Here is an 11,155-nt window from a genome sequence, read left to right as displayed (position 1 = left end):
ATCAAATGTCCCATTTTAATTATGTAATTACTTTATATTTATCTCTAACGGGTGCAGCGGAGCGCACGGGTACGGCTAGTCACAAATAAAAGTCTAGTGAATTTAAGGTCTGGAGAGCGCAGGGGTCAAGGTATTGGCCCACCTCTACCTATCCGTCTGTCACGGAACTTTTGAGTTTTTCTCTTGTACGGAGAAGGGACCCGAAGGCTTACATTGCAACCTGGGGCTTATTGTGCTTACCACTCTTATTCTGTGAATGATTGAGTAGCCGAACGGCCGCACCGTGAACATAACCCGGACTATGGTATGGATGACGATGATATGTGAATTAATAATGGCGAAATGAGTCAGCAATGCTGCTTCAATTGGTTGAGGGAAAGCCCCGGAAAACACCCCAACCAGGTAACCTGTCTGAATCAGGATTTGAACCCGAGCCCGCTCGTTTCACGATCAGCCGTGCTAACCGTTACTCCACAGCGGTGGACAACCCTTGATATAGAAATCAATGAACATTGACATCGAAATAAATAGATGTTCCATCGTACATGAGATATATGTTTCGTCGTATTGCTAACGGCACATGGTGTAACAGAACAGGTAAGGTGTTATCAAAGAACTCTTTCTATTTTTCTCCGTTGAGCCTGGGTGGAAGAAAATGAGATCCCACCAGAACGTGACCAATAATGCCGACCCAAACATTGATATTTCCATGTGGTATGCTATTTTTATTTCATAATATACCGCATCAATGTAAGCAATGTTGTACAGGGACATCATTTTATTTTTACTTCAATTTTTATTGTACCTGAGTTTCTGAATGTACTTCACTCCCACAACCTCTACTAGTGAACTTCCAACTATTCTCCTCACAGAACCAAGCGTATACAGTCAAAGTCGCCTTAAGGTCGTAGTAAACACAAACAGTATTGAGTTAGTGAGTATAGTACGTTCCAGAAATATGTTCGCGTTTTCCAGTGACGAAAGATCTTTCAATATTGAATCATATTTTCGCACAGGTACTGTCGTCCGTTTGCTTACGTCGCATCCCTATTTCCCCCACCCGCAACTGTTTAAAATAACTTAAATAAAAGTAATTAACTGTCACGTGATTTCCCCCCTTTCTACGACCCTGCTACATAACCACTTGGACGGACAGTAGATAGCATGTCTGAGTAATGTTATCTGTGCGGGTCGGGCAGAGGTGAAGATTGAATTTACAATACGTAGGGTACTCTTTTATATAATAGCTATAGAATTATTTCCACATAAGTTACTAGTACGAAGGACGAAACTGGTAATTGGAATTAGATGCAATAGTCTATAGTGCGATAATATGCACAAAAGAACTGAAGCCTGTATCTAAATGAACAGCCACCATTTTTAAAAAATGTTTAAATATCCATATTATGATTAATTTTCTATTTAACTTCATTCTCTATATTGTACGCTAATGTGTTGTAGACAGTATAATATACACTGCATAATGAGTACGTTCGCATGGCTAACTCAGTTCGTGAGTAAAAACATTCATTGTTAATACTGTATTGTATTTTGATTAAACAAAAACCTAATGAAAATTATCAAATTCAAAATTATGATATCTTCTAGTTTACGTAAATGGATGAACTACTTTTCTTCCCTCCTATACCTAGTAAAGTGATTTGTTTGTATTTTACGCCAGTATCATCGAACTTCAATCGTGGAAGGGGGTAGCAAACGGTGTTTCCGGCTCTGAACCATTAATCCAAAGGTATAGCCAGGTTAATATTAAAATGTTAGTAAAAATAAAATGATGTCCCTGTATAAAGAGGGCTGTGGCAAGGGAATAATGCGTTTCCGAAGCTTACACGTGGAACTCTTTTTCACGTCGTGTACAAATGTCGAGAGACAAAGAAAAGGAAGAGAGAAAGAAAGAAAATATAAAAAGTGAGGCAAAGGAAAAAAATAAAGAGAAAAAGGAAGAGAAAATAAATAGAAAAAGAAGGATAAAATTAAAAGAGAAGAAAAGAAAAAGAGAGGAAGGAAAAAGTAGTTAGAACAGAAGATAGAAAGAAAGAGAAAAGAAAAAACAAATAATATATAAAAAGGAAAATTTATGGAAGAATGAAAGAATGAAATGAACAGATGTAAAAAAAAATGCAAAAAAAAAAAATGAGAGGTGGAGACGGAAAAGGTAGGAAAGCTAAAGAATAGAAGAATGAGAAAGCAAAGAAAAATAAGGTAAAGGGAAAGAAGGAAGGTAAGGGAGTGAAAAAGTGGTAGAAAGGAAGGAGAACTGGGAAACATGTTCCAGTGACGAATCAATCGTGTGCAGTTGTGGAGGCAGGACGTTCTGCGCATTTCTTGGCTAGGTCTGCTGTGTAATCCTTTTTCCGCAAGTCGACAGGCAATTGTCTGATTTGTAGCAGAAAGTTCATGACGATGTAACGTGCGCTCTCTTTCACAGACAGCCAGACGTATAAAGGAAGAAAGCAAACTATCAGCTTCAAGTGAACTTACAAACGACCAGGACGGAAAGAAAAATCTTTATGTAGTCGAAGATTTCACTTTCTGCTTAAACTTTCAAATGTTTCTTTTATTACTTAAGTTTTGGACGCCGATGGTCATTGATGTAGCTGGGGAAATGAATTCTGAAATAATTTATTTATACTATTTCACATTGCACGACTAATAAAAGCCACATTTTTAGGCAGCTTTCTTTAACGACGCTGTATCAACCACTACCCTACCAGATTAACATCGAAGCCGGTGAGAGGAGGTACGTACATCAGCACTAGTACTTAGCTACGTAAAGATTAATTTTTGGTCCTACAGAATATAAATGTTATGGTGACAATGATTATTAGAGGAGAAAAATTCGCTCCGACGCCAGGGATCGAACCCGGGTCCTTGGTTCTACGCACTAAGTGCTCTAACCACTCAGCTACGCCGAAGTTCAATCCACAGCACCGGATGGAATTCCGGTTTTGGTGAGATACGTTCAGCCAGGAAGGTCAGTGACGAATTGTATCAGGCGGGCATCACAGATTTTTTTTTCGAACTTTCGACTCTTGCTGGTCCCTAAAATCCACCACTGATGCACTGTGCGTTTGTTCATAAGTCGGTGTAAGCGAAAAGGACATGGGCAGGGGTTTCTCACTCTCTTTCACTTCCCCTCCTACGCCCAGGGCTGCCCTAGTAGTTCGCATACTCTCCGCATCTAAAATTAACATATCGGGTATTACACGATTTTCCGGCGTTGATATTGTTGGTAATAACGAAATGATGTTCGCAGAAATGACTATGATTCTTCGCCATGAGATTCCCTAATATTCGGCTTGCAATTGAAGAAAATATCGAAAAAGACCTACGTCCAAGCGCATTCTCGGAGCACAAGCCCCTTTATCTGTATACCAGTGACTAGCTTTCTTTCAATAATATTTTCATTTTTATGGGAATCAGAGTGGATTCACATAAGACAGGATCCTTCATAAATATACAGAGTGTTTCCGAGGTGGTGTTACAAACTTTCAAGGATGTTGGGGAAGGGCACATGTATCATTTGAGATAAGGAACCCTGGTCCGGAAATGACTGAGTCGAAAGTTATAAGCAAAAATAGTTGTGTGGAAATGGAATTGTAATTTGGCACCACGTGCCGTCCTTTCCTTAACCTTTGGAACAGTCGTGGAAAGATGGTATGGGCCGGATGTCTCCTACGTGGATACTTGTCCCGATACAATCTGTGAGCTTGTCCACTGTTCCCATTGGCTCATCCGTATTCGAAAATCAGGTCTGCTTATTCCGCTCTCATGTACTCCTCTATTTCACTAGGACTGATCGACTGGACACTGCAACTTGTACACATACACTGCTGTAGACAGACGTGCATATTAGGACCGACCACGTCCGTTACACATTACGCTATCTGCATTGCTTTAGTGTAGTTTCCTGTCCCCATCCCTCAGACAGCGCTCTGAATGGAATACATTAAGTAGACAACGTAAACAGCGTCATATGAATACAGTATGTGTAAGATGTACAGATAAATACACATAAATAAGGTGTACAGAGGAATAAAATTATTTTATTTCCACACAACTATTTTTGTTTGTAACTTTCGACTCGGTCATTTCCGGACCAGGATTCCTTATCTCAAATTGATACATGTGCCCTTCGCTATCATCCCTGAAATTTTGTAACACAACTTCGGAAACACCCTGTATATATATGACGCTTCCCTCACACTGCTAACTCAGCGGCATTTTTCTATTGTACGCTTCCGACAATTACCGCGAAATCGATCGCTGTTTCTACGGCAGTAACTTTAATTCCTGAAATTCGTTTGATTTGAATCTGAAATTTTCTATCGTGATTCTAAATCCGATCTGCTTGAATCACAGTAGAGTCGTCTACAATATCATTAATCCACGAGCTCAATTGATATAATTTTTCACATGCAACACGAATTCTGACGTGCTACAGTGCGTTAGAATTGAACTCTCATCTCTGAAACGAACATATGGCAGAATCCTTTTCACCTGCACTGGACGGCGGCCAATTTATCGCCCTCCAGTGTTGCTGCTGTGAGCTCAATGGATCGTGTGATTGAACCCTACATCCGCTGGATGGGCTTCGAACTCCAGCCTCGAATTCAAAGGGTCACGGTTGAATACCCTTCACACCTGTTTCCGGGCCTAACACATGTCCCCTTCCTTTACTTTCTGTTTCTCCGATGTTGCTTGAAATATGAGCTACTGTGCTGCCCTCTATTGAATGGCTTATGATTAGCAGTTCCAGCTATTGGCTGCGTCACAAAGTAGCAAATTAGTCCTTTAAAATGTTCTGTCGTGTATGATAAATCACGTGTTACTCAATCTAATGCTTTATTTCATGCCCTTCCTGAACAATGTAGAATAGTCGGACTTGATAAGACTGCCTTTTAAATTGTAATTCATTTTTATTTGGAATCTAATCGGGGTTAGGTACAGCGTACAGCAGTAAAATGTTTGGAAATATTCAACATTTTTTTCCTCCATTACTGTATCTTGTACAATAATGAAAATTGGTGTGTCTAAAACACTGTCCTTCTGCTATATGAAAAAAAAAATGTACGATTAAAATAGTACATTATGCAACGAGCCTATAATGATAGTAATTAAGAATCGAGTATGGATATTTATGAAACGAGCGCAAGCGAGTTTCATAATTTTCATACGAGCTTCTTAATTACCATTATAGGCGAGTTTCATACGACTTTTTATGCTCGACCATATTTCTAACTTGAAATTACCGGTATTCAGATGTATACATTTTATTTGTAACTGACAAGATCGGAAGTGACCTTGTTCTAGGTCGTGAATTGTGAGATGTGCGCAGACGCGAAAGTATTGATTTTTTCCGAGGAACAATAATGTCATTGACCTTGACGTAGTCCCGTTAAACTTGATAATATTATAATATTATAACCTTGATTATTGAATTCGACATTGAAAAGCGAGGTGACAAATTGAATTTATTTGAATATTATTTACAATTAACGCTAATTATTATAGTAACAGAACATAACCTTCTGCGACAGTATTGGATTTCCAGCCTCCGTGACTTTTCGCTAATTCTCTTTCGATTGCATATCCGAGAATAATCGATACTTGCGGTTTTATAACGGTACAAAGCTAACTTGTCATTGGCTGAACACATGTAAGCTGAGTTATCATTGGCTGAAGACCTGTACTTTAATGAGTAGGTGTACTTTAATGACATGCATTAAAGGACTGCTACCAGATGTATAATTAGTACATTTCGGCATGGTCGAGCATAAAAATTATTTATATTTTTCTTTTTCAAAATGCAAAATGATGGCAGTTCACTGTGCAGTGATGAAGCGTTTCCCTCACAACTCATAAACTTGTTAGCTTTTTCATGTTCTCTCCCTTTTTATTTTATTGTTGAAACTCATGTTTACAATATAATGCTCTTTCAACTACATTCCTTATTAAATAATATTTTTTTTTTTTTTTTTAAATTCTGTGTTAGAAGAAAATATTGATAATTGAGCATTTTTTATATGAAATTATTTTTTATAAGACAATCTGTCAAAACTAGATTTTTCTTGTTGATAATTGAAAATGGTGGCAGTTCACAGTGCAGTGATGAAGCGTTTTCCTCATAACTCATAAACGTGTTAACTTTTTCATGTTCTTTCTCTTTTATTTTATTGCTGAAACTCATGTTTAAAATATCATGCTCTTTCAACTACATTCCTTAATAAATAATATTTTTTATACAGTGTTAGAAGAAAATACTGATATTTGACCATTTTTTTTAAATAAATTTATTTTTTATCAGACAATCTATCAAAAGTAGAGAAGTGGTTTTTCTTTTTCATAATTCAAAATGGTGGCAGCTCACTATGCAGTGATGAAGCGTTTCTCTCGTAACTCATAAACTTGTTAACTTTTTCATGTTCTCTCTCTTTTATTTTATTGCTGAAACTCATGTTTACAATATAATGCTCTTTCAACTACATTCCTTAAAAAGTAATATTTTTTTATTCTGTGTTAGAAGAAAATACTGATATTTGACCATTTTTAAATGAATTTATTTTTTATTAGACAATCTATCAAAAGTAGAGAAGTGATTTTTCTTTTTCATAATTCAAAATGGTGGCAGTTCACTGTGCAGTGATGAAGCGTTTCCACCATAACTCATAAACTTGTTAACTTTTTCATGTTCTCTCTATTTTATTTTATTGCTGAAACTCATGTGTACAATATAATGCTCTTTCAACTACAATCCTTAATAAGTAATATATATATTTTTTTATTTCATGTTAGAAGAAAATACTGATATTTGACCATTTTTTTAAATTAATTTATTTCTTATCAGACAATCTATCCAAGGTAGAGAAGTGATTTTGCAACAAATTGTAGATATGACATGCATAAATACACACAAAAAATTTCATCGTAGAATGTTGGACGAGCAAATATTGTTGTCATTGATAGAAAAAGGAACACACGAACAATACTAGATCCGACTATCAGGTTTGAAAGAGATGCACAACAGCCAAAACGTACTGATGATAAAAAGAGAATCATCTATGAACCTTGCATTCCTTATTTTAGCGAACAGTACAACATCATGGCTGATCGTTGGTCAGTACACGGACTTCTTTTTGGAGTTCGTGGTACGGATAAATCGCAATATAGCGAACGCCAGTAGGGGAAGTTATCCCCACCCACATGAAATGTGTATTCGACACAACACTCGCCTATCACGTAGAGTGTCTGATGAGCTAGTAGGGGAAAAGTGGAAAGGGTCGTGGGCGGAGCTTCTACGTTCGCTATATTGCTATTTGCCCCGTGGTACCATCTCTAAATACACCTGTAATCTTTCATAATCAAAGGGATTCATATTTTACAATGTTGAGAAAATCCTTAGAGAAATTCTAAAAGACTCAATTAAAATTTTGCAATTTCATGTCTGTTTCAAGTAATATGATTAACTTTTACTTTCTTTTGAAATTTGTTGTATGTATTTTCATTGTAAACTTTTATATTTGTACAGTGGAAGCTCTTACGTTCGACAGAAAACAATACTTAGACTGCTTACGTAGGAGAATTAGATACGCCCCTATATGGACACTAAGAAATGGGTTTACCATCTGAATGGGAATTGGTTGTGTGTCTTGTAGCGATACTTTTGTTAAAGGAAAACAGGCTATTTTATTGATGAGGACATCCATATGTAATCACTGATTTTAAATTAATGAACTCTTCTTTTTCTTTTTGGGAATTGTGCCCTTTCTGAGACGGAACTGTCGAAACCCACTGTGGTACTAGAAGCGCATACACAAGTCTCGGGGAGGCAGGAAATGCAAGTACAGTACTGTATTCGTTGATGGATAACCAATACGAATTTGTATTATTTCACCTGCCACACCCACTACCCTTATTGGACTGAACTTTCAATTCTGTTCTGTCGAACTTAGGAGAGTCCACTGTATTTGTTTTCTGGATCCTTGTGGTCACCCTTAGTGAAGGCACAGAGTTTTATTTTTTAATAATATCCACCTAAATTAAAACGGACTCTTGTACAGGGTTTCATTCTATGCCACTTCGGTTACCGCGACGTTTTGTTCAGTGATCTCAGGGTTGATCCCTCCCAAAAACTATAGCGTGTTCATAACGAGAACGCAGCTTCATTTGTAACGTTCGATACTATGATCATAACTCACCTTTCGAGAAGTTATCATGGCTTAGGTTGTATGAAAGGGTATTCGCTTTTTCTCTCATATCGAACTACTCGTAAACACACTACAACCCTCTGTTGTTTATTCGTTTCTATATTCTTTCTCACTATCATAACTTCAATACTCGGATGACAACTCGGCTAGAAACTCCTCTGCAATCCTCAACATTCACCATTGCTATTTCTCTCCATTGGAATTCTCTACCGCCTGAAGTCAAGGGCTGCGGAGTATTGAAATCCTTCAAATACAAGTTATAAAATTATCTCATGACGTATAAGAAGCGTATTGTAGTTTCCATATATTCTCCAAATTTAGATATTTGGTGAAGCTTTATTTTAGTATTGCCAGTATAGGGAATTAAAAACAAACACTGAAAATACCTTAGTTTTCTAGTGTGGAGTAGTATTGTATTGTATTGTATTTATTAACATTCCATGGTATTCATACATGCTTACAGCTAGAATATGGAACAAGTCAAAAAACTTAATACTATTATAAAATCTTAATTTATAGTCACAGTCTAGATGAAATATATACAGACGAGATTTACAATATAGTCTACTAGTACAACACATAGTTTTAGTATCAATTTCATGAAGTGTTATTGAATGTCATGAATTCACCTATAGAATAGAAGGCGTGAGAAATTAGGTATTTCTTTAATTTGGCCCTAAATAATTTTATGTTTTAGTTTCATTTTTTATATCGATAGGGAGGCTATTAAAAATTTTTACTGCCATATAACGCACTCCTTTTTGATAGCACGATAGACTTGCCGATGAAGTATGAAAGTCATTTTTATTATGCTATGAACTGTTGAATTAGTTACAAAGTTTTCACGATTACATACGAGGAAGACTATTAATGAAAAGATATATTGACAAGCCATGGGCATTATTTGTAGTTTTTTTAAATAGTCCTACACGATTCCCTAGATTTGGCACCTACTATTATTCTAATTACTCTTTTTTGTAATAGAAATATATTGTTACTATCTGTGGAATTTCCCCAGAATATTATTCCAAAACTCATTACCAAGTGGAAGTATGCAAAGTATATTGTTTTTAAGGTATTGATATTTACAATCTTTTGCATAGATCTAATAGCAAAACAAGCTGAATTAGTAGAAACTCCATTTGATCACTGGGAGAGCTGTGGTCTCACCCAACCCGCCCAAAATAGGTTCCTTACTTATATAGGAAAATCGTCCTGCTTGAATAGAAAAGGCGGTCATATTTCGTCGTTGTGACGTAATTTGAGGTGGAGTGGGAGAATGATTGCAATATCGCTAACTGTGATAACCGTTCATACAATCTTACACACCTAATCTAACCAAACCTAACCTAACCTAACCTAACGTACTACACACCTATTGCAACATTCCTCACGTTTAGCACATCTGTTATAACATTCCTCACATTAGTTTCATTTCGTTTGCCGATATTGGCATCCCTGTTATGTCGTCTGCTGGAAATCGAGAGTCATCTAGTGGCAGTAAAGTGAAAGTGTGTGGTTCGTCATGGCGGAAGAGACATACGGCAACTCTCTTAATTACATTTTCTAAGTTAATTCTGTGTTATTTGTGTCATTGCAGTGATAATTTCATATATATTGCACAATAAAAATTCAAATGTGTCGTGGCTGTGATGAAAGTGTTCAAAATTGATTTCCAGCGCCACAATCCCTGTGATAAACGTGTGAATATTCGTTAGGAGTCCGTTGGAAATGGCAAGGGGAAAATAAAGCTTGACCAGATATTTTAGTAACTTTTTGCTCAATTTAATTTATTTGTTGTCTCTCATTATTTTTCCCTATAACGTCTGTCATGTCAGAACACGTGCTTCTTATTCTCTTAATTTTTTTCCTTAGTGTACAAAAATTAACTTTATTGTATGCTCCGTACTCCTATTATCAATTATCATATTTTTTATACATTATATAGGCTGAGCAGTAAGTAATGCCATTAATTTCATGGAGTTATTCTTTGAGATAATTCAAACAAAAGGTTTTTAATACAATTTTGCTCGATTTTGCTTGATTTTCGAGATAAAAACTGTTTTATATTAAACATTTCATGGAGTGTTTTGGAAAAACCATTTCCCAATACGCTCAATCAATTTAAGAGAGCAGTGTATTATTCGTATGATAATAAATTATTGAAAGAATTTTAGTTTTGTGGAAGAGAAGGCCGAATGGCCTTAACTCTGCCAGTTAAAATAAACCATTATTATTATTATTATTATTATTATTATTATTATTATTATTATAAACGTGCAGAAATTAGATCTGAACAAAATGTAACTTCTCGTACTGGCAAGGAATTTTAAAATGTTACATTTATTCCGGTCAAATTTCTGCATATTTAAAGAACAAAACTAAAATTCTTTCAATCATTTATTATCATAATACGTACTCTCTTAAACTGACTGAGCATATTGGGTATTAAATCAATGGCTTTCTCCAAACATGCTATGAAATGTTTTATATAAAACAATTTTTATCACGAAAAGGAAGCAAAAACGAGAAAATTGTATTACACTTTTTTGTTTGAAATATCTCAAGCAATAACCCCCTGAAATTAATGACTTACGGTTCACTCTGTATATGTCTCATTCATTTTGACTTACTAATTACGCTTCATTGTGCTTCTTTCTTTCTTTCTTTCTTTCTATAATATGTTTTATATGTCCCATTTCCATAGGCTTATTGTTTACACTGTACTATGACCATCTCTTTCAATTTTTTTACCCTTTCAGACCTGAATTTATATTTAAAAAAATTGAAAAAAAAAACTGGTCAAATAATCATTCTGGGAATCCAAAATTCCCATATCAAGCCTTCACATAAAATCAAAATTTGGGCACAATTTGGACTCCTGGGGTCCCAAATTTTTAAATTTTATTTTTAGTTTAGGTATAGATATG

This window comes from Periplaneta americana, chromosome 4 (genome assembly GCF_040183065.1).
Source record: "Periplaneta americana isolate PAMFEO1 chromosome 4, P.americana_PAMFEO1_priV1, whole genome shotgun sequence".
Classification (NCBI taxonomy): Eukaryota; Metazoa; Arthropoda; class Insecta; order Blattodea; family Blattidae; genus Periplaneta; species Periplaneta americana.
The sequence above is the reverse complement of the archived record's forward strand: the minus strand, read 5'-3'. Positions refer to the sequence as shown.